The sequence below is a fragment of the Osmerus mordax genome, chromosome 8 (assembly GCF_038355195.1).
Source record: "Osmerus mordax isolate fOsmMor3 chromosome 8, fOsmMor3.pri, whole genome shotgun sequence".
Taxonomy (NCBI): Eukaryota; Metazoa; Chordata; class Actinopteri; order Osmeriformes; family Osmeridae; genus Osmerus; species Osmerus mordax.
The window spans coordinates 11,156,640-11,161,884 of NC_090057.1; positions in this window are offsets into that span (position 1 = coordinate 11,156,640).

Below are 5,245 nucleotides of genomic sequence, written 5' to 3' on the forward strand. Positions count from 1 at the left end.
AGTAAAAAAACACAAATAGAACTGACATAATCTGGTTGAATTTGTTCATGGTGAGCAAAGTGGACTGGTGAGTCAGGTGACCATCTGTCACCTAAATCCTTCTGATTTAAAGGGTACTTACTGTTGGCCCATCGCAAACGGACCTTTTGAAATCGGAAAATGTTTGTAAACCCCGTTTAATGTACTTATGTTACCTGATCCTTACCTCTCTCTGAAGTGAAAACCTTTTAAGATACATCTCTTTCTTTTGCAATGGGGTGTTTTAGTGTCTTTCCAGAGCAGACACACTATTTTGGACTTGGAGCCCTAAGGCCTTAAGAAGAAGCTCTTGTGGCTCAGAGTCCTCCACATCTTTATCTTCAGAGCTGATGGAGCTGATCAACTGAGTCTAAATATAATAAATTAAGGCTAAAACCCCCCAATGAAACAGAGACAAGTATTCCCACAAAAGAGTAATTCCCTAAAACATTCATTTTCTGCTCTTTGCTCTAGGCCTACTTCAGTTCACGTGTATTTATTGTGGGTACTCCTGATAGATATTCTTTTGTCAGATACTTGTGTTTAATGTTTTCAGATCCATTTGGTCCAGCATAAATGTCTCCTAAGACCCCCACATTCGCTAACACTCCTGAAACTTGGCAAACGAAGAAGAAAAAGAGTTCCTGAATGGCATTTCGCTTGTGCAAAGTGGAGCTTGGAACTTTCCAAGTGTGGTGAAGTTAAATCAATGTGCTGTGATATATTATATTTTGCGATATGACATGTAACTCTTGAAAAAGAAGTTGGGTCAAATGTATTACTGTCTTCCAGCTTTGAAGTTATGGCCTCCGTCTCAGTTTTCAGTGTTGTTTAAAGGTCATCTACCTCTACAAGATGTGTCCTTGAGGCATTTATAGTTGTTCCTTGAGGGTAGATGCGTTTGCTGATGAAGCAAATTATCTGGAAAGTTCAGTTATATTTTCCATGTGCTGGATACTGTACCGTGTCACGTGTGCAGTTTATCACCATGGAAGTCAGCACGCTTCGTTAAAATAGTAAAGTAAATCCATTTTCACAGACCTTGGATTTAAATGACCTCAGAATGCTCGTGAAACACAGAAAAATCGCCCCACTTGAAAGGTCTTCAAAGTGATTTGGTGTAGTGATTCCTCGCAGCCTTGATAATGAAGGATGAAGGTGTGCTTTAATGGGTTTTTTTCATGGATTAAAACATTGTGTGTTCGTTGTTCTATGGAAATGTTTCCCGATTCGCTTGTCTTTGATGTTGGAGCGAGTGAAGTGATGTCTGACAAAGGGGAAGTAAAGGTTGATGGACCATGTGGACTTGCTGAGGACTTTTCCAAAGCATGACCGTAGAAATGAACAAACCACATGGACAATTCACACAAAGGAAAAGTCAAACAGGACATCCACTCATTATAAAATGTAACCTAAGGCTGGGTTTAATACAAACCATAATTACTGTACAAAGGGAAAAACAAGCACCTGGATGAAATTTAACCATCCTGTCCTGAGGGAACTCCTTGGCTGACAAAGGGATGGTTGAGACAAGAAGATGAAGAAAACAGACAGAAAACGTATTTCAGATGTACTTTGGAAAAGTCTTCATCTTCCAATCATTTCCTGTATGGTAGAGTAATTATCAAAGGGAAATGTACAACATTTTGAATGCCTTTTGCACAGGTTTTTAGGTCCAGTGTATTACTGGATTTGTGTACACTCTGCTATAACAAAAAATACTGTTCAACTGATTACATTCATTTAATGAATCATCCATAATTTTTAACATACCATGATCAGTAAATATCTGTAAACGATCATTACATGGACTGTTTGTTTGAAAATGTGCAGTTGAGCAGACATGCAAGTTCTCTTCCTGGACCCTTCTCTTCTCAGGATGGTGGAGTAAAGTCTCTTTACCCAGATGTTCCCTGTAGAGCTCACCACCTGCCCTGGTAAAGAAGCATATAGCAGATGTTTCTTCCACAAACACCGAAAAGTGTTTCCAGTAATAGTGCAGGTGAGTTACACAGCATTTGAATCAACAAAGGATATAAGAGAGTGTTGACTTGAACACGCATGAATATGCAGTGACAGATACTGTTTAAAGAAAAAGCGAATTTGTGTCAGCTGCAATCGGATCCTATTTCAAGTGAAGCGATATTTACACTTAAGCGTGAACTGTATGAACATGGACACACACACACACACACACACACACCCTTGATGTACATCTTGTTCAAATATGCAGTCCTGGACCTTTGATCCTCCTTCTTGATGTGTCGAATACAGATTTATAACAAAGGTTATAACTGTGATTGACAGTCTCCAAGAACACTGAATGTTTGACACCCAATGTAGCGGTACGTTTACGAAATGTATAGATGTACCGGTAGATGTGTGAGGAGCCAATGACAAAGGACAAACGGTTCTATCCTAACAACGGATTTTTTTAGTAAATTGCCTATATACTTTCTTTGACATAAGCGTGTTCTCCTTTCCTTTCTCATCTCTGGCACTGCTGCACATGCTGGAATGCTTCTGCTGAGTGTTAGTGATTGACAGATTCGGAGCTGCCATAGAGTGAAACGAAAGAGAGGGAAGTCTGATTATGAAAAAAATACAGCTTAGGTCTTCCATGCTGCCGTGAACTTGTGAACTGACCTACTCCACATTGTTGTCTAGACGGGTGGGAAGCAGACAAGTGAGAATTGTGTTCTAAAGGTGATCATAGGTTTGTGGGGTATACTGGTTCCCCTTTCATAAGAACTTTTTCTTTTATTTAAAAGGCACATCACTTAAAGTTTGATCCTGAAATGTAAATATAATGTCCTACATGTGGTATAAGGTATCAGGAATGATGAAAGCTTCACCTTATGGAAATTTGTCATGTTCCACAGGGGAACATAAAGCATTACTTGGCTCGATGTGTCAAACTTACCAGACCATACTCGAGCAGAGTTTTGTTTTATTTCCACAGACTCATGTATTCCCATTAAGGTCTTTCAACATGATTTGTTGTGAATAATCAAAGACACTTTATATGAATTTAAGAATGTTGAGGGACTGTTGGGGAAGACAATGAGTTGTGATCTCGAATCGAAACAAAAGTCGAGTCATAGAACACCTTGGTGAAGGTTTGTGAACCTCTCCATAGTTTCAGAGTCTGTCACTTTTGCAAGGCTTCCTCTGCACCACATGTGGTCTTCATTACTCAGCTGGAAAGACCTCCACACCAACATCTTCTTCAGATGGAAGCTGCATAGCAGACCTTTCCTCATTTACTGATCATCTGTGGGAAATCTGTGTCCTGTTAGGCAGTAAAATGACCTAGAATCAACTTGATTACTTTGATTACCCGATAACGATTCATACCATAACAAGTTGGTCGCTTGTGGACCATCTGTAAGTCACATCATTTTGGGAAGAAGGACCATCAATATAATTGATGTTGTAATATAATGACAATTTGTGTTGTCGAAGTGACGTCAAGGCGGAATCCAGTTTTCATATCAACTGCTAATTGAGAGATACGTTATTGTGGGATATTCTTATTAAGCTCAATATAAGTTTATGGTGTTTGTCTAACACCAAACTCATATTAGGGAGTCATTGTGTGAGGTCAAATTGTAAGGAAAAACACTTATGTGGCAAATAGACCTTCCCAGACATAATTTCCAGTGAGTCTCATGGATTGACACGTGCCCCATACTTTTAAACAGGTAACATCGTTTTTGGAGTTTGTTGTGAACGTTTTGTTGCCATGGAAAGTTTACTTTTATTGAAGTTGTTCTGCAAAAGGGCACAGGGATAGAACGGCTTTGTGGTGGGATTTATGTCTCAGTTTATGTGGAACTTGAATCCCGCTGTTCGAAATCGATCCAACTCTTCCGTCACCCTAGGCAGTAGTACCATGCTGTGTGCATTTTGCTGAACTGTGGTGTCACATTCATACAAGCATTGTGCCATAAGTTACAACATGCCGTGCTGCGTTCACAAAAGGAAACACAACTCAATCACAACTTGCTTCACAATGACATTTCCTATGTTTTCTTGATAATTTTCTTTTTTGGGAGCGATTGCTCAAACTGTCTCTTGAAAATATATGACTTGCTGATGAGACACAGCAAAAGATACAGACGTGAAACAAACCAGTTGTTGTTTCCCTAAATCTGAGAGAAAGGAAGGGGATTTTCAGCAACAGTTTACATGATGAATGTATTTCATTTGGGAGGTGCAATTAATGTAGGTAAAAGTAGGTCCCTTGTGTGTAAACCTCATAAATGTAAGATTAGACATAAAAACAACACTTATATTACTAAATGAGGCCTTTAAGATTATAGTTGTATCTACAGCCACATCACATGGAGATATAAAATGCATGTCATGAGGAAAACTTTTTCCAAGCCCCCAATGGAATTTGCCATGGAAACAAACTAGCCAACTGTAGGAAAGAGTCATCATCCGTTGATTCCAGAATCCCTGTTTTAAGGTTCCCAACTTCACCACAGCCAGAACAACTCCTAGAGAAAGGAAATCCTGCCTAGGAACTCAAGAACTATTCAGCTGCCTTCTGACAAGTCCATTGGTTTTCTTATTCTTGACTCCTGATATGGTTAAATACTTATGCTGCATAATAGGGGGATCAGTTTCTCACGAAAGATTGTCAGTTTCAGATCTGAAATGTGATGTTCCCCAAAATTGTTGTTGCTTCTTTAGCAACTTATTTATTTGTGGGTTTCGACAAATAACCTCAGAAGTTTAAATAAAAATCAAACAAACAGCATAAAACAAGAATTTTTATTACTGATGAAAGATCTTAAACACAAGTGTGTTCGTCTAGACATGATTTAACCACAATCATGTCAGGAACTGGCAGATTGGGTTTCACATGCCATATTGTTCCATATTGTAGTAAAGTGCTAAGTAGTAACTTGTAGTTTGATTGGCTTACTTTATGTTATTTGAGTTTGATCTGTTAAATTCTTTTTCAATGACCATGGTTGTCCCATAATGGAACCACAGTTTTAAGAGTTTAAGGGCTTTGCTTTGTGACCCTGAAAAGTGTAAGCTTGTTAAAGTACATTGGTACATCAGAATGCATCAATATAACAGGACATGGTAGATTGTTATGTAATTTTTCAGGACTTTTTCTAAACCTTTGTGCTTCCAACACATAATGCAATAATTCCTGTGCCTTCTGTTCCAAAAATAAAATAATATTACTAACTTCATTTTATAGTTG